Source organism: Zootoca vivipara, chromosome 2 (assembly GCF_965207765.1).
Source record: "Zootoca vivipara chromosome 2, rZooViv2.hap1.1, whole genome shotgun sequence".
Lineage (NCBI taxonomy): Eukaryota > Metazoa > Chordata > Lepidosauria > Squamata > Lacertidae > Zootoca > Zootoca vivipara.
In genome coordinates this window covers 20,438,172-20,465,908 of record NC_142584.1, presented here as the reverse complement: position 1 = coordinate 20,465,908, position 27,737 = coordinate 20,438,172, and the positions used below count along the sequence as shown (strand labels likewise).

At 43.5% G+C, this 27,737-nt stretch overlaps 1 protein-coding gene, 1 long non-coding RNA gene and 1 other non-coding gene across 3 annotated transcripts in view; 1 reads left to right on the top strand and 2 right to left on the bottom strand.

Annotated features, from left to right (window-relative positions):
- LOC148686762 (uncharacterized) overlaps nucleotides 1-27,737 on the bottom strand; it is a 178,026-nt gene that overhangs the window by 67,585 nt on the left and 82,704 nt on the right. The window contains exon 2 of the long non-coding RNA XR_015948373.1: nucleotides 17,880-17,988. This is a non-coding gene — a long non-coding RNA (uncharacterized LOC148686762). The remainder of the gene's footprint in view (nucleotides 1-17,879; nucleotides 17,989-27,737) is intronic.
- CACNG4 (calcium voltage-gated channel auxiliary subunit gamma 4) overlaps nucleotides 1-27,737 on the top strand; it is an 80,820-nt gene that overhangs the window by 5,844 nt on the left and 47,239 nt on the right. The window lies entirely within an intron of this gene.
- On the bottom strand, nucleotides 17,747-17,822 carry TRNAM-CAU (transfer RNA methionine (anticodon CAU)). The gene has a single exon. It is a non-coding gene; the product is annotated as a tRNA-Met (tRNA).

The following is a 27,737-nucleotide window of genomic DNA, read 5'->3' as shown; positions in this document are numbered from 1 at the left end:
TCTCTACAAACATCTAAACAAGTTAAACTTTATTCAGTTTCAGAAATGTCTTATTTGAAATTCAGACTTGGCAAACACTAGATTATTATTTTTAACGCTGCAGTTCTGTGTGTGTCTTCTCAGGAGTAAGTCCCATTGAGTTAACTGGGGCATATTCATAGGTATGTCAGTAAAGGATTGTAGCCTGAATTATGGATTTGGTAATTACTTTCTGCAAATCCATTATATTTCTGTATGGGGCTGTTAGTTTTGCAGCCTGGCCCTAGCCATGTTTCTCAGAACCAAGACTCATTGATTTCAATGGGACTTTGCTTCTAAGTACATATACTTAGGATTCTGCCCTGCACTTATTTTCACCTGCAGATCCCTCTAAAAGATAAAAAATACTGCTTAACAGCTTAACATTTCTCAGTCTGCATGATAAACTGATATTGACCTGGATAACAGCAGGAAATGCAAGTTCATTTCAGGCCAACTGACATTTTCTGTTTAAGTGCTTCTTATCCTCATTTATAAAATATTGGTTCAAAAACTGTTGCATAAAAGAAAAATTAACCAAAGGATTCCCAAATGTTTTAGTAAAAAAAGATGATATAACGGCATTATAGAATGGTCTCTGTTTTCAATTGCCCAACATGGTTGGTTTTCCTTAGATGTTAAAAATTTAAAGAGTCAGGTTCCCTTTCTGTTGGGGTAAGATTTGCTCTAGTCAGTGCTACAAAGCCTCAACTATAGCTATTGCTGGATATTAGTAGCCTGTTCCCTAACCTGTCTAGTACCGAGTTCCCCAAGATGGAAATAAGAAACATAGAGGGTTGCTGATAAATGATTTTTACTTATAATTTGGCAGTGGTGTTTCTCTTAATAACTAAGAAAAATGCACTTGCCACTGCCATCTATTCCACTAAACACATCTACTTTATGAATAAACTTGAGCAGTAAGAAATTTACTGTAGGAGCGAAGGATTCCAACCTGCCAGATGAGATACTTCCATAAGTCCAACAGGCTACCAAAAATCTGACCAGCAAACCAAAGAAAACATGCATTCAGATGTTTCAATCAAATTAGTATTACTATGAATGTAGTGAAATACAGATCCATCTTTTCTCATCAGCCAAAGATGCATTCTGCTGTCTCAAAGGCACAGTGTCCTCTCAAAGGATATTTTCGGACAAGTGTTTCCCAAACTTGGGCCTCCAGCTGTTTTTGAACTACAGCTCCCATCATTCCTGACCACCTGTCCTGCTAGCTGGGGTTGATGAGTGTTGTGGTCTAAGCTGGAGACCCAAGTTTGGGAAATACTGTTTTAGGAGAAGGTAGAAGTAGCTGCTGTCCGTGGTATCTCCAAACGTATTGAGATCTAATGTGCTTTCCTCAGTGTCTCCTCACCAGCCAGTCTGTCCCTGACTTGAGTAGACTTAATGCTAACTTACAGCATTAATTACCAGCTACTTTGGGGCTAAATACGGGTGTTTGGGGCCTGTGCAGTCCTTGGGGCAGATTGTTCTGGGCTTCAGGCTGCTTCCCAGGTCTTCTAGCAAACTTGACACAGCAACCTCCTCCCTAAATCAGCATGGCTCCTCTAACAGAAGTATATTTAAGAATGTGATGCTTACATTTAAGAACCACATTTTAGCCGTGATGGTTGTGTTCTGTCTCCACAGTTGGGTGTAGTCATGCTTCTGAATACCAGTTGCTAGAAAGAAACAGGAGCATGGAGTGCTCTTGCACAAAGGTCCTGATGGTGGGTTTTCCCACATGCATCTGCTTGGCCACTGTGAGAATGGGTTGCAGGATTAGACAGACCATTGGCCTGATCCAGCAGGCCCTTCTTGTGTTCTTAAATTCTTGCATCTAGTCATGCTGCAAAATCTTTACAAAACAAACCTGCGGCTTTGATTCCTCCCTAATATTAGCTAGGCCTATCAAGAATGGACAGGGCAGGGGAAATTAAATTTTCATATTGAGATTTTGTTCTTACTCCCCGACACCTTTGCATTTTATGTCAAAACACCTAAGAAACATCTACAGTTGAAAAGCAGCTCATGTATAAACTGTGCTCCTAGCCTGGAAAAATGTATTTATTTTTAGCCAGAGCTAAAATAACCCTAAAATAAGTAGGTGTTGACAGTATACATTCATGTAACCTTAACAAGGGTGAGGAACGTTTGGTCCTCTGGATGATGTTGGATGTGGCCTTCTTCTGTGACCTGGTAGCTATTGGGCACTGGCTACCATCCTCTTCAGAGATGGTCTCAAGGCGTTCCATCTTGGATTTTAGGTCAAGAAGATTTAGGGACCAAACAATCTACCTCATAGGCAAGGTCTTAAAAAGTGCTAAGAAAAAGCTTGGGAGTTTTGAGTTTCCCTCTCAAACCTCAGCCGCCCACTGGCTGACAGTAGGCTACCAAGCTATCTTTAAGGTCCAGCCCCTCTCCATCTCTAGGATGCCCCATTTAAGTGACTCCTACTGGCCTCTGCTGGGGATCCAACCACCAACCAGCGCTTCTACTCCTTTGGTGAGCTGAGTGAAGCTGAGGCCAGCTTAGCTGGCAGATGTGGGCAGGAGGTCTCCCCTGCCCAGTCCACCAACAACAATCCTCAGCTTGACACTAAGGAAATTTGGATTGCTCTGGAAAGTCCTAAACAGCCTGGGGGCTGTGTACTTAAAATGTCGCTTCATTTCTTATACTTCTGCCTGATCTTTGCGACTGAGGTAAGTCTGCCTGTGCCTGACAGCGTCAGATTTTCCTCAAGAAGAAATTGTGTTTTTAGTTTGGTGGCACCAGAGTTATAAAACTACCCACCTAGTGAAATCAAGCTGCAGTGAGTTTTAGGTGCCAACTTCAGACTATTGGCTATTTTGGCACGCTTTCTTATGAAAATGATTTACTGCTTTTATAATCTTCTTGTCAGATGACCCCTTCTATACTTTGTTTTCTTTCTTGTATTTTTGCTTTCATTTAATTGTTTGTTTGTTTGTTTGTTTGTTTGTGTTGGGATTTTGTATACTGCAGTTGTTGTTTTTTACATGAGCTTGTAGTCTTGAAATGAATAAAGTTATGATGATGGGACTTGTATTCCAGCAACATCAAGTTCCCCACTGCAGCACTGCTGTCGAGACTGTCACCATCAGGAAATGGGTTCCTAAACAACATGCAAACCTGTTGTTTATTTGTTTCTTATATACTCTGCCTTTCCTCTAAGGAGCTCAAAGCAGCACCTGTGTTTTGACCCCAAATAACATCCTCACAGCTACCCCATATGGGACTTTAGGCTGAGATAGGATGACTGGCTAAAGGTCACACAATGAACTTCATGGTTGAGTAGTGATTTGAACTTGGGTATCCCCAGTCTACAGAGGCATAACTAGGGTCCCTTGCACCCTTGGCCACTTGTGACTAAGTGAAGATGCTCAGGTACCAGGTTGGCGCCTGGCATCTCAACCATCTGGAGGTGAACGCCTGGGGATCCTTGGATCTGGCCTGTTTTCACACACCAGCAACACATCCTGCAGAATTCTGATAGTTATATTTTATCTGCACCACACAACGAATTTCAAGAACCAAAATCAGTCTGAAAAAATATGACTTTTGAGCCGTCTGGCCCCAAAATGGGAACTAGACATTCCATTTTGGCAACTAACCCCGATTTAAGGAGCCATTTGGTGCTTAGTTTATATACCTGAGTTTCTAACACTGCTGATAGGAGATTTTTGCACATATCCCTGGGCCTGGGCCCCCAGCAGAGGCTGGTTTTACCAACCCTTAGGTTTGCCTCTGCCAGTCTGACCCTTCTGACCATTACACCACACTTGCACTCATGAATCCATGCTGACATAATTTATTTATTCCATTACTCACTTCCCATGAGGCATCCCAGAGCTGACATGCAACTTCAGTGAGACAGAACACCCTTAATTACTTCACATATTAAACTTTATTGGTTGTGCTAGCAAATGGCGCCTTTACAGTGACATCCTATGCATATAAGCCTCAGTGAGATCAAGTGGCTTGCTCCCAGGTAAGTATGTATAGGATTGCAGCCATAATATATCATTCAGTGCATCTCTTTAGAATCAGGGTGCAAACTGCAGGTTTGGAATGCTTAATGGGATGCTTATGAAGCACATTTAAAACTAGGAATTGGCCATTAACAATTTTCTATATTATTTTTGATCAATCACTGCACTGACTTTTGCATATTGCGCTGGCAGAAAAAAACAATGAAATTGACCAAAGGAAAGGCAAAAACATTTTACTTTTTTGCTACCTGGGAGCCCACTCATGGAATACAATAAGCAGCATATACAAGGACTTCATCTTTCATCTAACTTCCATGAGAATGTGGAACGTTATCTGAAGTGGCTTGTGCCCTCTGCCATTTGGACTCTTAATTCTCCTACTTTTGGTATCCACAAAAGCTTTTAAAGTGATTGTTCTTCTGTGCATGGGTGGGAGGGACTTGCCTGCTTCTATATTGTTGCTTTCTCATGAAAATCATTTGCTTTTAATAATTGCTAGGTTGCAATTAGCCATTTGAACTGTCTCTTGTTTGGCTTCCTTACCGTGCCTTGATCAGAACATCTCTGACCAGACGATGTGAAACATAAATGGACAACAGGAAAGCTTATGTAAATTGTTTGCTGATAACAGTTGCAAAATATGTCTGACACTTGCAAAATTAATGCCTTGCCGCTTGTTTATGTTGCCGAGAAGTGGTGCAAATTAGTTGACGTAAGCAGAATTCCAGTGTATGTAGAATGTCTGTAAAAATGCTGCCTTTTGTGCAAATTTGCATCTGTGCTGGACAATTGTCAACACAAGTACAGAGTAGTTAGTAGTCACAGTTCGAAGCACTATTTTGGAGTGTGTTTGGCTTGATGTGGTTCTTATGCACTTATGAGGAATTATGCCTTGAGACAGTCAAATAGGCCTTGGCACAACATTCGGCTTCCACAGATGTTCTAGTTAACTAAAAGTAATTGCTTGAACAAATGTTTGTGACAAGCTAATGAAATGGAATTAGCAGTAAAGGTGATCCCATCAAGCCATGCTTGTAGATCTGCTCAGCCAAATAAATTCCGGGGAGCTTCTCAAGTATTTACTCGGCAGCAGTTATAAAGCCATAGCTGCCCACAATATAATTTCAAAAAAAGAGCAGCTCCCAACGAAATTCTGTTGGCTAGATTAGGGATGTGACTTGACCATTGACTAGTATTTGTTTATTACATTTATACCCCACCTTTCCTGCCAAGGTGCCCAAGGTGGAGTTCATCCCTCCCATCATGGTATTCGTACAACAGCCCTGCAAAGTAGGTAAAGCTGAGAGACAATGATTGGCCCAAGGTCACCCGGTTGAGCTTTATATTAGAGGGGAGGGGGGAATTGCTTTGATGTTTTGGATAGGTGGTCGGTACACCTTGGTCAACTTTGGGCAAGACCCAGTTTAATTCAGACCAATGTGGGGCCTTGATTTCTGCTCCCCCACCCCAAAAAAGACCCAAATATCTCACTCGTATGTAAGTACAGATTTGAAATGCGCTGTGTCCCTTGACTTTCATAAGGCTAAACAGAGGCTGTACCTCAGCAGTGGGGTGGTGGGTGAGAAAGCCCATCTTTTACCTATGATCCTGCTGCCCAAAATATAATTCCCATGTGTCATGGTGGCAAGGGATGCTCCTGAGCAAGGGTAGGCAATGTGGTGCCCTGCTTTGTGTTCAAAGGGGCTTTTAGTCTGTATAGGTTTCCAGCCTAGAAGTCCAGACCAGCATCAGCAAGCAAGGACCACCACTGAAAAGAGTCTGTCTCTTCTGAACCTCCAGACTAATTCACTCTGATGGCAGGACTGCGAGCCGAGCCACTGTGGCTGACTGGGCAGGTTTATTACAGGTGCAGATAACCTGGTCCAAACCATTTGAGACTTTAAATTGGGCCCAGACGTGCAACCAGTTTCATAGCAGATGGGTTGCCATTACAGTGGTACCCCGGTTTTTGAACAGCTTAGTTCACGAACAACTTGGAACCAGAACGCTACAAAACCGGAAGTAGGTGTTCCCGTTTTTAAACTTTTTTCGGGAGCCGGACATGCTCAGTTTTGAGTCCCCCTGTTTCCTGTTGTGCTGCTAATTTGCATTCCCCTGTGTTTCCTGTTGCGCTGCTAATTTGCCCCCCCCCCCGGTTGTAATTCAAGCTTTCCGTTTCCGATTGCAATGTTCTGAGGTGATATTTGGAGCTTATATTTGGTGCTTTTGTTTTTACTATTTATTTTGCTTTTTTGTTTTGAGGCTTTTTCAGTTAATTTGTTTTTGTGACTGTGTGGATCCCAGTCCAGCTACTGATTGATTGATTGATTGATTGATTCATTGTGTGACTGCGGAAATGGATAAAAGCCCCCCATCCAAACAATGACTATTATCAGTGCAGGTCTTTAATTTTTATCATCTACAATACTCTTTTATTTATTTTATAGTACAGTACATTGATTATTGCTTTCATTTTATGGATCAATGGTCTTGTTAGATAGTAAAATGCATGTTAAATTGCTGTTTTAGGGGTTGTTTTTAAAAGTCTGGAACGGATAAGTTCGTTTTGCATTACTTTGTATAGGAAAGTGCACCTTGGTTTTGGAACGCTTTAGTTTTGGGACAGATTTCCAGAACGGATTAAGTTTGAGAACCAAGGTACCACTGTATCACTCTTCAATGTGTAGCCTCCAGAGAGCATATTGCATAGAATAGGGAAGGAAACACACAACCAGAAGGGAGGCACAAGAACTAAAGAAAACAAAAGTGCCAATAAAATTGACATAGAAGCAGCAAACGATGCGGAGACAGGGCAGGAAAATGCACAGTGTGCTGACCTCATGACAAGAGGTAAGTGATAACGAATTGGAGAGTATGTTCTCGAGGGCAGCCTTGTGCTAACCCAGGCATCCCCAAACTTTGGCCCTCCAGATGTTTTGGACTACAATTCCCATCTTCCCCGACCACTGGTCCTGTTAGCTAGGAATCATGGGAGTTGTAGGCCAAAACATCTGGAGGGCCGCAGCTTGGGGATGCCTGGGCTAACCTGATCCAAAAACACCCATCCATCCCACTGACACACGAAAACAAAATTAATCACAGCCAACCATAAACAGACAACCACACCCTAGGCCAACCCCAACCTCTCTCACCATCAAAGGAACACAAGCAAATAGCATAGAGAACCTGCACAAGTGACGCTGACATAAAACCCCACACATACGTTAAGTAAAATAGAAACATTGCCACCCGACCCCACCCGCACTCACCATGGCCCTCTCCACCTCTTCCCCCGTTTTCTTCCTAATGTAACACTAATGTCTCAACAAATGAAACTGATCTGTAGAAAATGTAACTTGAAAAAAGAAGAAGTGAAGACAGGCGTAACCCCTCACACACCCCCTCCTGCTTTATGCTGCCTTTATTGTAATGCCCTCCAAGCTCTCTGTAGCCAATGACTATTTCCCAATACTCCTCAAAGCATTTCAGCAGGAAAAGCTGCAGGCATGCCAAAAGGGGATGATGTAGACATTTTTTTTAAAGCAAAGGAATTGTCTACAGCACAGAGTTGGAACTCCGGGGCAGGGGCGTACCCAGGATCAAAACTAGGGGGGCAAGGGGCGGGGCCAAGGCATGGGAGGGGAGGGGCCACAAAGTGGGGACGTGGGTGGGCTACGGAGCCCAGGTGAAACTGACTCCGGTCTCACCTAGGCGCCACAAAGTGGCGACCGTGACGGTGGCGAGGCAAAGCGAACGCGGCGGCGAGCAGGCGGGGGCTGTGAGCCAAGCCGGGGGGGAATATTTATATTCTGCAGCATTTATCCCTCTCCTTTGCGCATCTTCCTTCCCCGCCGTGTGGTGAAGGAGGCAGGCACACCGCAGCGGAACCGAGCGCAGCGCAGCGCAGCGCAGCGCAGCACAGCTGAGCGCTTCCCTCCATGCCTGCCTCCCCCCCCCCCGCAACCCATCCAGCAGCCGGCACCGCCAAGCGAGCGAGGGAGGGGAGCGTGCCACCGCCTCCCATCCCCCGCTGCCACCTCTCCCCCTTTTCCCACGTTCCCGCCGCGTGCTCGTGCCGGGGTGGAAAGGCGGCCGCTGCCACTGCAGCTCGGCTCCTCGCCCCCCCTTATTTCGTCCCGCCAAAGGAGGGCCGTGGCCGCTCATCGTCACTCACCGGGCTCTCCCGTGCGCAGCGGAGAGGTCCGGGCCACAACCATTTAATTTTTAGATCTTTTTGCTTCTGGGGGGGCAGCTGCCCGCCCCGCGCTGGGTACCATAGCTGCCAAGTTATCCCTTTTTAAAAGGGATTTTCCCTTATGCTGAATAGGCTTCCTCGCGAGAAAAGTGAAAACTTGGCAGCTATGCTGGGTACCCCGTGCTCCGGGGACATCTGTTCCTTTGCAGAAACAAATCCCTGGGCCATTGGGGCAATGACTGTTGTGCCCGTGTAACATCGTCATACAGCATAACAGGGTGAATGATAATATGGCAACAGGAGCAGCTAACACACACCTGATGCAGGTGAGGCCTTGGCTGAGATAACTTCTTATTACATGGCAGTGGGTTGCATTCAACTTAAGTTCTGTTCAGAGCAGACCCCACAAAACGAATGTAGCCAAGTTACTTATGTCCATTAATTTTAACGGGAGTAACATTATATACAACCTCAGTGTCTAGGTGGAGGAACCTCATGTGTGCACGGTTCACAACGTGGTTCCTTTCCAAGCAGCTTCTGCCTGCTGTGAAGATGCCACCCAGACTGACCGTGGGGAAATCTGCTGCTGTGGTGATGTGTGGATCGAATATGGGTGCAATGGATTTGAAGTGCAGGGGCTTTTTGGACCAGTGGATACATTTTTCAAATGCTGAGAGTGCTAGAGCATCAGTCAAGAAACAGGTGCTGTGTGGGGGGGGGCATGGCATAACACAAAATTAAGAGACAGCCCCCAATGGCAACCTTATCTATGTTCTGCTATTCTGGATTGTAGAGATTATGCAATATTGATTTCACACACACATGCATTGGTGCTGTTGCAGTCTAACAGCAGCACAGAGCATTCCTTGGTATGCAAGGTGGCCACACTCACTCTCATTTAACATAAAGGTACCTGCATATTTTGCCCCATAACTGTCTTTCTAGGAGGGCCAGATTTACTTTTTTTTTAAAAGAAAGAAACCTCAGAGTTTGGGATACCAGGACTAGGACACCAGTGAAAACCTTTGCAGATGCTGGATTGGCAACCCCTGATGTAAAGCAATGGATATGAAATCTGTCATGTTGACCTGTCTGCTATAGACTCCTGGACATCTCTTCTGCAATACCTGCAGATTGCAGAGAATTCTGGGGCATGTCCTTGGGTGTGTTCTAAGTTGACATGGGGTGGTAGGTAGACTTGGGCTTTGGGAATTGCTCTTAGGGCTTCATAATAAAACACAAGCCTTGGAAGGCACCGAGGGCTTAGTTACAATTGCATATATTGCAATTATATTTGGAAACTCCCAACAATGCAAATCTGCTCTGTCGCAGAACTATACAAAAGGTATTAGATGACAGAAGATGTAAAACCCCAAACTGCCAAATGGCAATTGAAGGATATGGTTGTGTGCCACTATACACAGCCGATTAAGGAGGAATATAATATTGCAAAGAAAAAGACTAAGCCCCTGCTAAACCCAGTAAGGCACATGGGAAGGACAGAAAGCAGATTTTTGCTCTCTTCAGCAACTCTGCTGTTTTATTTATTTTATTCATTTGTTTGTTATTTTTAAAAAGTTTTTCATCTTCCATAATTTTTTTTTATTGCCTTGCTCGGTTTTTTAATTGTGTTGTTCAGTTGCACTCCACCATTCAGCCTTGGAAACAGGTGCCAAGAAGGGATGCAAGGAAATGATAAGAGTAAACAAAAGAAGCAAAACATTCCTGTTGTGTGTGAGAATTAGCGCTTTGCATCCGAACCATAGCTCTTTAAGTCTAGGCAAGATTCTATTGGTAGGAAAAGAAAAATGCTCTAATTGTTCTGCTGCTCTCAATAAACAAAGCTGAGCTGGAAACTATTGGGAAAATGCAGCTGCCTCATACTGAAGCAGTGGGGCAAACTAGTTGGAGTTTTATGGGCACACATGACTAAAATCTCCTTTGACCATGTATCTACATGGACATTAGGGTTCCTAGAGCCCGGCTTAGATGCAAGGTGTCTAAAGTCTAAACACCAGGTGTAATCCCAGACAAGCAATGCTGATGTTCCCTGCCCCCATAGTACTTCTGCACCATAAAAACCTAATAGCTCTGCTGGATCAGACCAAAGGCCCAATCTAGTCCAGCATCTTGTTCTCACAGTGGCCATGAGCGCAAGACCATTTTCCCAACTTGCACACCCTAGTAAATGGGTTTTGAATGTTCATTCCTTTCAGTACAGCCATCATGACCGTTGTGGTGACAATTACTTTACAGAGTTTTCCAAGTGTGGCCATGCAGTAGATTTGTACAGCAGCATTGTGTTAGTGGCTGTTTTACTATAAATCCCTTTCCTAATGATCCCTAACATAATTCACTGTTTTCCCACTGGGCTGGCATTTTCATTGATCTACCCACCATGATCCTAGGTTCAGCCCTATTAAAGTATAGGTGAGGGTAAGGGTTGTTGTTGTTTTTAAGGTGTTTTTTTTTTTGCTCCAGTATGCATTCTTCACAGTTGTTTACATTGAACTGCATTTGCCATTTCAATGTCCATTAATGTAATGCCCACTGTGAGTATATCCTTTGGGGGGCCCTCACAAATCCCATTTTTGTTCCCGGAACAACTTGGAGCCATCAGCAAAGCTGGCCTTCTCCCTACTCACTCCTAGCTCCGGATAATTTAGAAATGAGTTTAAAAGCACCAGTCCCTTAGGGGACCCAACTTCTTGGGGATCCTCCTTTATTAGAACTGTCCGTTTATGGCAGTGGTTCCCAAAGTGGGTGGTGCCGCCCTTTGGGGGGCAGTGGGAATCCCTCGGAGGGGCACTAAGAGGCAAGCGGGTGGAAGGGGGCGTTGGAGGTGTAAAGGACAATCAGACTTTGAAAAGTTGGTATCACCAGATCAAGTTCACCTATTTGGTTAAATTAATTAAACTAAATAGTTTTAATTGGATTTTGAATAAATGTGCCATTAATTGCTACTGTTTTGTGTTCTTATCTTCCTAGTGAGTCATTCGAACCACTCTTATGAATAATAGGTTTTTTTATAGAGCAAGGGGGCACTGGGGATGAGTTTATGGAACCAAGGGAGCAGTGACCCAAAAAAGTTTGGGAGCCGCTGGTTTGTTCCAACACTCTGCTTCCTGTTTTTGATTCCTAAAGGGACCTGTCTTGCTATCCCAAGATAGCTAAGCTTACTGGGGAGTCTTCAACGAGGGACTTTATCGAGTTTCTTGAAAGTGCAGGTGCACATCAACTCTATCTAAACAAGTTTCCCAACCTATGTCCTGGTTAGAAAGATGCTCGTTTTATATGTTACTTTATATTTAAGGACCATGTTACCAGGATTGCTAAACTGTTGCTGTTTTTAGCCTTTAATATAAGAATTTTCAAACAGAAATATAGTTATGTAAAAAAAAGTATAAACCCCTGACAGTTAAGTCTAGTTGCAAACGACTCTGGGGTTGCAGCGCTCATCTCGCTTTACAGGCCGAGGGAGCCGGTGTTTGTCTGCAGACAGTTTTTCCGGGTCATGTGGCCAGCATGACTAAGCCACTTTTGGCAAAACTAGAGCAGCACACGGAAACGCCATTTACCTTCCCGCCGGAGCGGTACCTATTTATTTACGTGCACTGGTGTGCTTTCAAACTGCTAGGTTGGCAGGAGCTGGGACTGAGCAACGGGAGCTCACCCCGTCGCAGGGATTCAAACTGCCGACCTTCTGATCAATAAGCCCAAGAGGCTCAGTGGTTTAGACCACAGCGCCACCCGCGTCTCATAGTTACGTAGCCCTTGGCAAAACATGCAGTGGTGGTGCTAATGAGAGAGAAATGCTCATTCAATGCAGTCACAGGCCCATAGGAAGCGAACGAGCCCCCCGTCCCAGCTGCTGAGGGTAGGGCCTTCGATCTTTTGCCCAGTTGTTCATATGTAGTAGTGCTACTGCCAATCTATTTACTCATGTGGACTAATGCACATTTGTCTTCCATCAGATCACAGTCCTTCACGCTCTCTCTACAAGACTGCTCATGCTTAATGTATATATTTGTTTGTCCTGGTGTTCTTTCTGTAGTTTGCTATCCTGATTTCCCTAGTCTCCTGAACTGCCATGTACATTGCCCAGCATTTGGTCCTGTTTTCTCAAAATAAGCTTGTTTGCTTTTGCTTTACAAAAGCATACAAAGCAAACAGATGGTTGTAGTCTGTGTTATCATTCAGAATGGCATTCTGAATTATATCAAAGTGACTATTGCTGGTCTGCACTGGATCTGAGGAGTCTATGAATAGAAATGCTTTGTTCTTTCCCAATATGACCATTGTTTGATTTCCTGCTAGCTGTAGCAGCCCCTGGATGAAATTAACGGATGTTAATGAAGTGGCACGTGATTTCTGTAACTTAATTAGGCCCTAATTTTCTTACATCAAGTTACTAGAACGAGCAGGCCAGTTTTGTATTTTCTTTTGTTGCTTCTTGTCGACATTATTCCCCATCCTGCCACCCATGTCAGCAGTAAGATTTGTGCATCTTTAATGTGTGGACTTAGGGTTGCGTCGGCATAGTTGTCTTCACTATGGCCAAAAACCTGGGGGGTGGTTGGCAGAAATCCTTGTTCAGACTTAGTTGAACCCACTGTATCCAGCTCTAGTGTTGTTGTTGTGGAGAATTGTGCATGTAGACTCTGTGTAGAGGGATCACTCTGCAATAAGCATTTACATGGCAAAGTGAGGAGGTGCATGCACCAACATCCCTGAAAGGAATATGTGTTACATTTTGCTTGTTCTATGTGCAATTGCTATTCACACAGACACCACGGGTATTGTGCTTGCAGTGTATGTAAACCCGACAGAACATATAAGATGTGGCTATAGGCTGATGCCAGCAGCAGCAGTTCCTTCCATTTTGAGTCTTCTTCTTTTTTGGCGATCACTCATAGCCGAGTAAGATTGTCTTCCATGAACATGTTCTTAACAGTGAGTCCATAAGTGACTGTGGAGGCCAATTCTGGATCCACGTGTTCTTCCACGGTGGGGATCATGGTGAGGGTTTGCCAAACGTGCCTTCCTCTTAGCACGTTTCTCCCTTTCGTCCTGAGTTCGAGCATCTTCAAAGACTGTGACGCCTTTGGTAAAGGCTGTTCTCCAACTGGAGCACTCACAGGCCAGTGTCTTCAAATTGTCAGTGTTTTGATTGGGTTTTGATTTGGGCTGTTTTAAAATGAGGCTGCATTTTAAAACAATTTTAAAATCTAGATTGTATTTTAATCTGCATTTTAATCAATTGTTTTTCTTTCTTTTATGTTTCACTGTAATTTTATTGATATCAGCCGCCCTGAGCCCGGCTCTCACTGGGGAGGGTGGGGTATAAATAAAAAAATATTATTATTATTCTACTTTTTTTTTTTTAGTTTTGCCTTGAGAGAGTCTTTAAACCTCTTTTGTTGACCACAAGCATTACGCTTTCCATTTTTAAGTTCAGAATAGAGTAGTTGCTTTCGAAGACAATAGTCAGGCATCTGAACAACATGACCAGTCCAGCAACGTTGATGTTGAAGAATCATCGCTTCGACACTGGTGATCTTTGCTTCTTCCAGTACACTGGCATTAGTTCACCTGTCTTCCCAAGCAATATGTATAATTTTTTGGAGACACCATTGATGGAATCTCTTAAGGAGTTGGCGATGCCATTTATAAGTTGTCCATGTTTCAGAAGCATACAGTAAGGTTAGTAGTACAATAGCTTTGTAAATGAGCATCTTGGTTTCCCTGTGAATGTCCCAGTCCTCAGACACTCTGCACTTCAATCAGGAGAAAGTTGCACTCACAGAGCTCAGGTAATGCTGGATTTTGGCATCGATGTCAGCCCTTGTGGAAAGCTAACTGCCCAGGTAGGAGAAGTGATCAACACTTTCCAACACACCAGGAGACAGAGTTCAGAGGAAATGTTGAAGGAAATTAGCAAGCAAGATAAAAGAGTAATTAATAATAAAAATAAAGCTGTTATAGGATGAAGAATAGATAAGGCACAAGTTGAGTGTGAAAGGAGAATGAGGGAAGTAATTACAGGAGATGAGTAATAATACTTGGAGAGGCATGTGGGGTTGTGAAGGGGAAAGATATAAAAGAAAAAGGTTTTCTCCCTTAAAGCCTCCTGTTTAGCAAATTCTGCCTGAAATGGGGAGGCTGACTTTAGCCTGGGGAAGGCAGAGCTGTGAAACTCCTCGCCACAAAGAAAATGCAGCACAAAAGAGTTTGGCATTCTCCAAAGATGGAATAACTACCAGGAGAAAGTGATGTCAGTAATTACCCAGCTGATTATACCAAACTCTGCCTCAACCTGCTATCATTCTGTGACTGGCTTTGTCCCTACACCACCATTTTGTGGCTGGTGAGCCTCAGTAATTTTCAGACATCTCAAGTGAGCCCAGGGGGTAGGAAGTTTCAGAACCCCTGCGTTATCTGACATTTAGCCTGTATTTGCTAATGGCATGGCATTATTGTCTTTAATCTTAATGACAGCTCTGTCCTTCCAGATGTTTTTGTAAAATGAAGTTATATCCCCAGCCTCAAGCTAATGCCTTCTAAGCTACGTGGGCCCCATTCTTTTCAAATTTTGCCCATGAAATGAACCTTCTAGTCCTGCATAATCACCACCACTGCCTTCTTGTTTGTGCCTTCCTCCCAAAGAAAGCCCAAAGCAGTTAACGTACTGCCAATTTTTTAAATAAAAAAAATCCTATAGCATAATACAAACCGCGCTAAGCATTATTTGGCAATTCTGTTAATCAATACCACAGCCATAAAACAATCAACAAGAGGAGACTGAAACAGCCACCCCTATCTTAGCCAAAATGCACATTTACACCCTCACTCCAGCAGCCAATACATGAAACTGTTCAGCTTTAACGTCAATGACAAATCCACCGTCAAGCCTATGGATTAATCAATAAAGGTTATCACACAGAAGCACCATCCCCAGGGTTTTTGTTCATCCGGAACTTTCCGGAACTCAGTTCTGGCCCCTCTCAAGTGGGCACCATTGCCATTCTAAGAGAATGAGGGAGGTGTTTGTGGCGAGTTCTCTTTTTCTAGAAAAACAGCACCGACCATACTCTACTGTCAGGGACCGTACTGAGAAGGGCTGCACTGAGAAAGAATGGTGGGAGCCACCCCCTCCTCCTGATCCTGATCCTGAATCTTCCCAGGAGCAGGAGGACCGTATAGATTTGGAACAGTGGTTTGCAGAGGGGTATAGTTCGGAAGGGAGAAGCTGGGAAATATTGGATGGGGAACAGCTAGCTGAAGAAACAATAGAAGAGAGAGAGTTAACAGATTCGCAGTCTCTGGATAGCTTCTCCCCCCCCCCTTCTCTAAGGACAAGGAGAGCTCAGAAAGTGTCAGAACAGAAAACACAGAGGCCCCAAGCTCAGATTACAAGACACAGGAGAGACGTACATTAAGAGGGACGGAGGGGGAAGTGAACATAATTGGGAGCACTGCCATTCTAGTTAGACGCTTTCTTTTGTCCTTCGCTGTGTTTTTTAAAGAAACTAACTGGTAAGAATTCGCTTTCGTTTGATCTGCTCATTTACGGCCACAGGGGAGGAAGGTGATTTCCCGAAGCCTGACACCTACCCCCCCCCACCCTCATAGGAAATAGATTCTCTCAGCCACAGTTCGACAAAGGCAGAAAAAGAGGAGGCTGCTCAGAAAGAGAGCCCTCACTTGTGTTCCCCAGCAACTGGCACGGAGAGGCACGATGAGGAGTCAATGATAGTTTGCACTATCCTCATGCCAATCTCACAGACCATGGATGGTAGAGGCAGCGGCTCACCAGAGCCCAGCCACGAAAGTCTCAGCCGCTCACCAAAGCCAATATTTCAGATGGCAGAGGCAGCTTCTCCTACAGGCATTCAAGTTGCACCTTGTTTCTATTCCGTCTTAAATGCCTCCACACTAAACATATACGTCGACCAGAATCGTTTCCCAAGGATTTGTGATTAAAGGACTTCTGATTGAAACATCAGTGGAAGTTTCCCCCCTCTCCCTGCCTTATCTGATCAGGGTGATCTTGAGGCAGGGTGTGAAAGAGAAGGAATGTTATTCTAATCTTATTAATGAGTATGACTTTCCTCCCACCCTTCTCCCAAGATTAAATAATTAAGGCTAAATCCTATGCACATCAAACTACCTTCTGAGGACATTTGCATAGGGGTTGTCGGAGTAGGAACTTGACTTTGGGCATGCATCCTCAGACTAAAGGAGTTTCATCTATCTGTGTCTTGTAGTATGAAAGCAACTTACAGGACAAGGATGAGAAAGGCATAGGAAGGAAGGAAGGAAGGAAGGAAGGAAGGAAGGAAGGAAGGAAGGAAGGAAGGAAGGAAGGGAACGTTCTCTTTTCCTGAAGACTGCTAATTCACTTTTTTAATCTCGACAGTTTTCTTAACTTGGTTCCTGTATTTGCACATCCCACTCCGTTATGCCCTTTGAATTGCTCTTGTTTAACTGATCTCATTGGATTTGAGATGAGGAGCGTTTTCAAAAGAGAGAGCCAGCTTTGGAATTATGTTCCTTCTTCCCATCAACTTCTCCACAGTTGACCAATAATGAAGATTTCAGATCGGCTCTTTTTCTGCTCACAAGCCTTAAATAAAACGTTTTGCTAAGGATACGGATGGTTGAACATTTACTCTTGTCCCAAATTGTAACGTTCAATACCGTTAAGATAGCAATTCTGTTGTCTTTGCTTCCCAAAGGCAAAGTCAGTGAATTATTGCATTGAGATATTAGATAAAAACTGCCGGGTAACGATTAAAACACAAAATAGAATATTGCTCAGAGGTGTCATGCTTAAGTGAAATCAAATCTAAAATGAAACATATCACATGCAAGTTTTATGGCTCAATGAAAGTCGCTAATTACCATCGCCAGCAAATTTCTGGGCTATTTTACTGTGCGATTTTTCTTTCTGCATCACTTCCTGCTATTTATACTGATACTCCTATTGAAATTATTTATTTCATTTATGAACTGCTTTCCACGAGGCATTCTGAAGCAATTCTCAGTGCAACAAGATATATACAACAACATTTATATATACCGTGTTTCTCATATTATAAGACACGTCTTATATTTATTTTTTCCTCAAAAAAACCACACTATGGCTTATTTTCAAGGGATGTCTTATTTTTTTCCTCCTCCTCCTGCCGCGGCCGGCATTGCTGCTGTGCCTATCACTATGTCTTATTTTCGGGGTATGGCTTATATTCCTTGAATGCTTAAAAATCCTGCTATGGCTTATTTTATGGGTATGTCTTAAAATATGAGAAACAGGGGGTATATTAAAAAAAACAGTTCAAACAATTGCATACATCAAAGCAATTATAAGTATAAAAACAGGTTGAAACAACACATACATAAAATCAATTCAAATCCAAAACAGGTACCAACTAAGATAAATCTTTTAGAACCGTAGAATTGTAGAGTTGGAAGGAACCCTGAGGATCATCTAGTCAAACTTCTCTGCAACACAAGAATATGCAGCTGGCCCGTGTAGGGATTGAACCCACAACCTTGGCGTTATGAGCACCACACTCTAACCAATTGAGCTAACTGAAGCTTGGTGAAAGAAGGATGTCTTCAGCAGGTGCTGAAAAGATAGCAGAGAAGGTACCTACCTGGTGTGTTATGTGAAGGAGATCCAAAGGGTGGGTGCCACCAAACTAAAGTTCTGACATTGTGCAGAGTAGTCCTCATCGCTGGATGTTATCTGCCTGATGCCCTCCCCTGCAAAACACAATGATTGATTGGGTAAATAAGGAATGAGATTATCTTTTAGTTAGGCTGGTCCTAAGATGTATATGGTTTTCTACACCAAGACCTTGGACGGCAGCGGAATATTGCATTAATCCTTGGAGGTGAGGGCAAATTCTTACAATTTTCATAGAGGCAGGAGGCTTACCATTACAACTGAGGTGGCTGGTTTGTTTGTTTTTAAACTTGTCAGTGGCTTCTTTTCTGGCAAGGTTTTCAGCATGTGCTTAACTGTTAAGCGTGCAAGATTTGCACGTGGACAGCTTTGGCATCAGATGACATCACTGGAAAAAGACAATGCCATATATGTAGGAGGGCTGGCAATACTGCTCTGGGTCTGTTTTGCACCTGGAAGGGCAGACAAAGTGTGCACCTAACAAAGTTCCTAGGTTTGCAGCACAATTTATGGCCACCAATCATTTCAAATCATGGCATAAATAGGAAATAGACACAGCTATAGATGAGTGGGATATGCATACACAAGGAAGTGTGTGTGTAGTTGTTGTTGCTGATGCTGCTGTTGCTTTTCAAGCACTGATGCACACCTGTTTTGGCATAGGACTTAACCAAGCAGTGTTTTTTTAAGCCCTCTGTTAAAATAGGCACTAGATTCAACAGACATCAAACATGCCATTAGACACCTGCGTGACAGATGCAATACAGGATAATGAACATGATAGCTCCCAATAGTAAGCTTCTTCTCCCTTCTTCTTCTTCTTTTTTTACAAATATTCTTGTTTGAAATGGACTAAGAACCAAGTGAGACTGTCGTGTGTCACCAGTTTATAATTAAAATGTAGAGCTTGAATCTAAATGTATTGTAACCTTCAATTAGGCAACACGACCCTGCTTCCGGCTTTACTTCCCACTGAAAAGCAATGATAACAAGCTCACATTTATTATCAGAGTGGGCTCCCCCCCCCCTGGAGCAGTGCATTGAAACATGCTCACATCTGAGCCCTTTCACTGAAGACATTTTTTCGCTTCGGCAGCTTGGCATGCCGTACAAAGGCTTCTCTGATTTTTAGCGATGTTCACCTCCTCCAGCATAAAAATGATTTCTGTTTCACTATACAGGCATATTCATTCGGTGCCCAGGTGCATGAACTACCCACACACTAAATGGGTCATTAACTGTTTTTATTACAGCCCAATAACCAGGGGTTTCTTACCAAATTGGGCATTAGGTTATAATCAACAGAGACAGAAGATACCTGCAGCATGAAGGAGCCTCCTGCCAAAATGCAAGGAAATCCCCTGCAAACTTCTTTCGTGCCACCATTTTGTTAAGAGAGAATGACAAGGGGAGCCTGCAACAAAATGTTGCAGTGCGGTTCAGGATTCCATCCACTCTCCTCCGTTCCCCCAACACTGATTTTCCATTGTCCACACTGCCCACCCACCAGTCAGCCTGTACCCATTGAGCATGTTCAATCTTCATTGAGCTGCTTGGGAAATCTCCATCTTTAGGGTTTCTTTCTAAACATTTTGGTACATCTGCAGACCTTGGGGCCTCCTCTGCGTATCTGGTGCCCTATTGGCTATGTCAGAGATCACTCACAGCCTGAACACTGAAAATACAGGGATCGGTTATTTATACTAAAAATGCATTCCTAATATCAGTATTTCTGTTCTAGCTAGTGGATCAACTAAGGCTGCAGTTCTAAACCCCATTTAGATGAGCATGCCAACTTGAATAAAATCAGGGCCATCTTTAGCAAATATCCACCCAGCACCCCCATTTTTGGGGGGGGGGGGCGCTAGGTCAAAGTTGTTGTGCTTTTTTAAGGGGACCAAGTCAAAGTTGTTCAGCTTTCTTTAGGGGGTCAGCTCAAAGTTGTTTAGCTATTGGAGCAGCTCAAAGTTGTTGTGCTTTTAAGGAGGGGAACAGTGAAATCCACTAACACGAAAAAATAAAAGGCAGCAATAACTCCGTTTTCACGTTTTTGTGATCATGTGGAAATGAAAGACACCCCTAGGGGGCGGCGCTGGATATGTTGATTCTGCAGCTCTTCCGCAAAAAAGAATGGAAATGACCCATCGACCGCAATCACCCAGGGATTTGTGGTTAAGATCTTAGGCGGCTTCAACGGGGGGCGCCCCCCAGAATTCAACACCCTGGGTGCAACGCACCCCTTGCACCCCCGGGTAAAGATGGCCCGGAATAAATTACCGGAGAAGGCAGGTAATTCTTCATTTTGCAACACTGCATGAATTAAAAGGAACTCTTAAGCAATAAACCCTTACAGCCCCTAAATGTAGCACTTGCTGTTGGAAAGAGCTGGGTGGAGACTTGCCACAGCTGCCCCCTTGATCTTCAACCCAAATGACTCTTATTTTAAGGCTGCAGGCTGCTCTTTAAAGCAGGGGGTGTGAGGGGGGCGGAAATCATTTTGACCTTTAAGATTTTTTTAAAAAACACCCCCCCAAAAAACTGACTTGTGCTCTCATTTTTGGTTCAGTGAGTGATGAATGGAGTGGGTTAAAGTTATGGATATGCTGGGTTTCATTTGATGTTATATTTGCAGAGGATAGGAGAATGACCTCTACAGCACATGCCAAGCAGCAGCTATCTCTCTTGATTGCATTTAATAACTAACCATGGAGAAAATTACACTTTACTGAAAAGGCCAAATTCATCCTTGGCTTAACCCCATTGATACTGGCAAAATTATACACAAGCAAGAACTCAGCCTGAAACTCTTCCTTCCTTATGCTGATGCCCAGCAGGTGTCCTACAGTAAGATTACTTACTGAGAAACGAGATATAGGAGGAGTGGGGTAGGTGGGTGGGATCACACATGCTTTTAATGGCAAGGCATTTACATTACAATCTCCCATGCAGTGTGGAATTTCAGCTCTCTAGTGCTGTGGGGTGATCAGTAAATATTCATACAGCATCAGTGTCGAGACCATGTTAGCACATTTCGAACCCTACCTTTCTATTATTCCAAAGGAGAGTTTTAATTTTCCTCCCTGTGTTGCCTTGTATCATGTATTTATGCTATCTGGAGGGGGGGGAAACCCCGCCGCCGCCATATATGTAGTACGGAACAATGAAGATGTCAAAATGATGCTCGGGGCATTGGGGAAATCTAATTCTTGAAACACCACTGCTGTTGCCATGGAGGAAATGCGCTCAATGGTGCACTGTGCTTCTTTGCTAGCCAACAGGATTAAAGGGCACGCTGCCTCCCCTCCACTGCACCCCTGGTTTCTCTTAACATGCTTCGTCAAGGCATCAGGGCGTTGTAAGAACATGTGCTATTTAATTAGCAGGGGTCCATATTTTCCTAGGGTGGGGTGTTTTATGGAAACTGGATGAAAACTGCAAACTAAAGATTCTTGCTCAGGATAGTTATTATGGAAAGGAGCACCGAAGGGGGTGCTTATTTACATTAATGCAAATAGTGTTAATGTGGAATCCACGTGGGCATTGATTTGGGCTGGACACGTTGACCTCACAGCATTCCTGCAATAAGATTTGGGGTTTTTTTTTTAATACCCTCACTTATCAAAATGGAAACCTATCATTTAAGTTTGCTCATTTAAGTTTTTGTTTGTTTGTTTTCCATTTATAATACTGGTGTGTGCAAAATAAACAGAACCTTTTTCATATCTGGGATGCTTTTGAAACGTGGCCCTAAAAGAAAGAGAGAGAAGGGTGTTAGGAGTGGAGAGGGAGGAAAAGGGAAAAGTAACCTTTCTAATCTTTTAAAAACTGTTTTTAAAATGTTGCTTTCTTGAATTATTTATATGTAAAGTGTCCAGTTCATTGTTTCCCAGGGAAAAGATGGCAAGGAGGGGTGCTCCGATTTGCACAGGGCATGAAGGAATTCCTGAAGCATAAAGCCTGTTGTGAATGTTTGTGTGTGTGTGTGTGTGTGTGTGTGTGTGTGTGTGTGTGTGTAAATGCAGAGTGGAAAGCTAATTGATTGTAAAGGCTTTTTATACTGTTTTGAAATTTATCTTTTAATGGCTGATATTCACAAGGCCAGACTATGGTATGGGCTTGTGAATATATTTTCAATTTAAACACTATAGGTGAGAAATAGTTTCCATATTCCTATGCACTGTTTTTTTAAAAAAGTGAATTTTGGAGCTTCATAATCTTGTAGCTGGAGTTTATTGCTGGCTGCTTGAGCTCCAGAGAGCAATCTGCAAGGCATTCCCAGGTGTCAAGAACTGAAAAGGATGTGGAAAGGAGGAATTTCCATCAAATCAGTGGAAGACTTTTATCTGTATTGTTGGGCAGCCTCTCTGCCCAGCCTGATGTGGCTGATCCTTGGGGTGCCACCTTATTACTCCCATGCTAGTGATGGCCTAATATGGCATCAAGGGATGTGGGTTGCGCTGTGGTCTAAACCACTGAGCCTCTTGGGCTTGCCAATTGAAAGGTTGGTGGTTTGAATCTGTGCAACGGGGTGAGCTCCCATTGCTCTGTCCCAGCTCCTGCCAACCTAGCAGTTTGAAAGCACGTAAAAGTGCAAGTAGATAAATAGGTGCCACTGTGGTGGGGTGGTAAACGGTGTTTCTGTGCGTTCTGGCTTCCACCACGGTGTTCCGTGGCACCAGAAGCGGTTTAGTCATGCTGGCCATGACGCGGAAAGCTGTCTGCGGACAAACGCCAGCTCCCTCGTCCTGAAAGTGAGATGAGCGGCGCAACCCCATAGTCGCCTTTGACTGGACTTAACTGTCCAGGGGTCCTTTACTTTTTTTAACCTTTAGTATGGCATCAAGTGACATACTGAAGACTCTTAGCATTCCCAACGCAGGTGCACACATGCTAAGGAGATATGACTTCAGATTCTCATTGAGCCATGAAACTCTGCGGCCCTGGAAAAATCTCACAGGGTTGATGTAAGAGGTAAACAGGAAAATCCATATATGACCTCCCGCCCTCCCCGCCTCAAAGGAAGAGTAAGATACAAATGGGACTAGGAGAAATTATCCCAAGTTCTGATGCTGAACATAGTTGGGTTTTAAAGACATTGAAATCTAAGCACAGACCTAGAGCTGCATGCATAGTTTATTGCTATTTATCATGCAATATGTAAGAGGTTCAGCAGATCACAGCATTTATGGTTTGTTGTTCGTGAACAATTTTGTGGTGCATGCTGTTAATTTTTCACTTTATGCAGCAGTGAATTTGAGGTGGTGGTGAAGATGCCTTGTCCAAGTAGGTCAGTAGCGAGGTTTGGATTGAAACCCAGGTTTGGTACTTCAGCTTGCATGCCTACTTTAGAAGACATTGGGTGTTAGTCAACTAAGTTTTACTCAGATCAAGCCTGTTAACATAATGAACACGACTAAGTTAAGATCTGTTAATTTCAATGTGCCTGCTCTGAGTAAAACCTAGCTGATCACGACTCTAGTGAAAATGGAAACCTGCCAAGTCTAAACACAGTTACTTCGATTTGGCAACCTGTATGTGTTTTGCAATGCCTGATGTGCTCAGCACTAGCTAGTCAGTGCTACATAGAGTAAAAATCCTTGTGAATTAGGTCCACTCACACATCTCTTAGCAGATGGTCAGTTTAGATAGCTGTGACAGCTCTGATCGTGTGTGTTGGGGGTAGAAGGATTTCCATTCTCTTCCTCAGCAGATTAATGCACTGCCAGAGCTGATTCACACTTGCATTATTTAGGCCTGAATTATATATTGTGTAGGTGGTACAGTGGCTGCTGAGAAATAAAACTGCATTGGTTCTAATGCTCTGCATATACTAGCTTCGTTAATCCGTAAACTAATCTGCCATCCCTTAAGTCCAAATTTATTCAGGGTGAATCATATCTACTCACAGATTTTCATCAACATTTTCCGGGACATCAAAAAAAGAAGTATCCTTCCCCCACCCCAACCTTTTTTCCACCTACTGCCCTCTCTTGCTCTTGCTTTCAGTTGCCTTCCCTTGTCCTCAGTAAGGTCATCTTTTAGCCAAATTTGATTGGCTCTGTAGAATCATGAAATCATCCTTTTCACTATGTGATTGGTTGAGATCACTCCTGTTACTGATCAAGGAAGCAGAAAGAAGCAGCCTGAGAGGGGGACAGAGCACCAAAAAGAGCTGAAAGGGGGGGGAATATTCAGACAAAAGTGGTTTTCAGTGTTTTCCCTAGCTTTAAGTAACACCATCTTTTTAAACAATGGAACTAGTAAATTTGCAGTGCTTAAGAGGCTTCACTTTGGATATCACATTGCACTTTTCTCAGCCAGTTAATAAATAAATCACCACTTGTTTTGCTAGAGGGGTCAGTGCCCATGGTTTTTAATAAGAAAAACAACAAGAGAATAGGGCAGAGGAACATTGTCATCCTGGCATAATCACGTTTTATACATTTTCATTTTTCTTTCTTCCTCTGAATATTGCAAAATCATCAGTGTCCAACTGCACTATGGAGTGAGCCCACAAAAGCCTGTAAATGCGTAATTAAGCCTGCCACTTAAACATTTGCCTTGTTGTGCTTCTAAATATTAACACTATATTCTTCTAATAATAGGCTCTGGGCACAACTCCAGCCACATCATTGCAAAAAACATTTCAAAGCATTTGCACGCTGCTGTTGCTGATATCAGCGCCTGGTGCTACATGTGCAAATTCCTGAATTTGCCACAGATCTTTTGGGAGGAATTCAGCACCATGCCAAGGTGGTTATTCATCAGGATAAGCGTTTCAGCATGCTGAGTGGAGTGCTTTTCCCTCTTCCTCCCCCCCCCCAGTGCTGTTCCACAGATTTTCCTGACACATAGACAGTGGTGGTGGGCCTGGGAGGAGGAAAGCCCCATTTTGCAAACAGATGTCTTTGCAGAGGGCTTCCACCGGTGGTACTCTTTAGCTGAATCCTGCCCTGTGCCCTATGTCAATGGATTGTCATGAAAATAATATGTGCTTCTATAGAAACATAGCTTGTGCAGAGCAGTTTACTGGGCCTTCCTATAAAGAGATACAGCTTTAGCTGTGAAATACAATGTGAATTGTTAGAAGTTCAGAATATGCCTTGTCACAAGGACCCTGTAAAAGTATTCTGGAACACCCTTCCATCAGATATCAATAAGATAAAGAACACAGCTTTTAGAAGACATCTGTATCAGAAAGTTTTGACGTTTAATTATGTTTTTATATGTGTTGGAAGCCGCCCAGAGTGGCTGGGGCAACCCAGCCAGATGGATGGTGTATAAATAATATTAATAAGAAATAATAATAATAACAATAATTATTCATTAGTTGCTCACTAAAAAAGAACCTCTAAGCAACTTACAGAAAACTACGAGACAAAGGCATAGCACGAGAATCACACCCATTATAGTAAAACCCTTGCAATAATCCATAAACAGACCTAGAAAAACTTCAGCAGTGAAAAACTAGTTAGCAATAACAGCAGTACATGCATCTCAGTCCATCAAATGCCTGACACTGAAAAGATATTAACGATGGCCTAATGGTATATTACACTTTCGAGTGTTTAAAAACATCTTTTGGGAAGCTGACTTGTATTAAATAAGACCATTAGTCCATCTAGTTCAGGACTTTGGACAGGAATCTTTCCAAAACATACCCAGAGATGCCAGGGATTGGACCCAGAACTTTCTGTGTAGAAAGTATGTGTTCTGTCATCAAGCCATGACCCCTCCCAATCTTAGAGACTGTAATTATTTTGGTGAGGTCTTCTCGTCAATGGCATTGGCCTCGTACATTCTACCGTGGTTACTCAGCCTGTTCTCTACTGTGGCCTCAAACCACTTTCTGGCTTCCATATCATATCATTATCCACAACTTTCCTATTGGACCATCTTAGACTGATGACTTCAGTATGCTTTCAGCGCAGCCTCCTCCTGCTTTCTGTTTGTGCTAGATCCTGCTCACCATCAGTTACAAAGCTGTAGCTGAAATAAAAGCATGAGCACCATCTCACCACAGAAGGGAATCCACCCAGCACTCATGGGAAAATGTGGTGTGATCTCTTAGAGCAATTTAATGAAACGTTAACACACGGCATGGTAAAAGTCGGTGGTTCTTATCAGGATGAGTTGCTTATTGTTTACTGTCATAACATTTGGTTTTCTCAAAATTTATTTTCTGTACCATGAAAATAGGACGCGGGTGGCACTGTGGGTTAAACCACAGAGCCTAGGGCTTGCCGATCAGAAGGTCAGCGGTTCGAATCCCCGTGATGGGGTGAGCTCCCATTGCTTGGTCCCAGCTCCTGCCAACCTAGCAGTTCGAAAGCACGTCAAAGTGCAAGTACAGTCATACCTCGGTTTAAGTACGCTTCGGTTTGAGTACTTTCAGTTTAAGTACTCCGCAGACCCATCTGGAACGGATTAATCCACTTTCCATTACTTTCAATGGGAAAGTACGCTTCAGGTTAAGTACGGACTTCCAGAACCAATTACACTCATACTTCGGGTTAAGTACGCTTCAGGTTGAGTACTCTGCAGACTCGTCTGGAACGGAGTAATCTACTTTCCATTACTTTCAATCGGAAAGTTCGCTTCAGGTTAAGTACGCTTCAGGTTAACTACAGACTTCCAGAACCAATTGCGTACCAATTAAACCGAGGTACCACTGTAGATAAATAGGTACCACTACAGCGGGAAGGTAAACACCATTTCTGTGTGCTGCTCTGGTTCGCCAGAAGCGGCTTTGTCATGCTGGCCACATGACCTGGAAGCTGTACGCTGGCTCCCTCGGCCAATAACATGAGATGAGCACCGCAACCCCAGAGTCGGTCATGACTGGACCTAATGGTCAGGGGTCCCTTTACCTTTACCATGAAAATAAATAAAAACAGTATTAAAAGAAGAAGTGCAACATCTGTGTTGCTTATACTGTTTTTGTTTCGGTTTCTGTGCTGTATAGGAAGACAGACATATACATATGAAACAGACAATATTAAGAGGAAAGCATTCCATCCTAGTTGTTCATCTACATGAATTTTTAAACATAAGTGGAGGCTGGTTCAGTAGGAGAAATGAGACAGTGCCCCACCCAATGTCAGCCTATCTTCAGCCATCTTCCCACCTGCCTATCGTCTCGCTTACAACCAGTCTAAGGCATGGCACTGCCTGCCAGCTTCCTACTGCTTAGTGTCAATGCTGGATGAGGACAATACCAGAGATAGTTGGCTCTGCTTGCCATTGGTTCTGCCTTAGGGTTGCCACCATTGTTCTGGCAAAATACAGGATAGGGTGGGGCAGGGCACTTCTTTTCCTCACCTGGTGTTGAAGTGACGCCAAAGCAATCCATTAACATCTGTTGCAGCCTAACAGGATGGTCACTCTGGAATTTGTCACACTCACATGTGCGCGCGCGCACACTCACATACACATGAATGTGCAAATCTGTCTGTGCTTAGCTACCCGGAGCTTAAATACATGACCTTTCATGCATCCTTTCGAACACATGCATTTGGAGAGGATCCCTAACTTGGCAGAGATGGAGGGGGGGGACCTGAAATACAGGATAAAACCGTATCAATACAGGACGTAGCATTATACATTGAAATACGTGACAATCCAGTATTAATACAGAACAAGTGGCAGCCCTGCCTTCCAATGGGTGCCAGCCACCACTGGGAGACATATGGGTCAAGTGGGTGTTCATATATGCTATGAAAGAGCATTTAGTCACATAAGCTCCACCAGTAATTTGAAATGGCACAGGTTTAGTACCCCAGTGAGCATTAAGCCTTCAGACTTGCCCTTTCCTTGTCAAAACCAC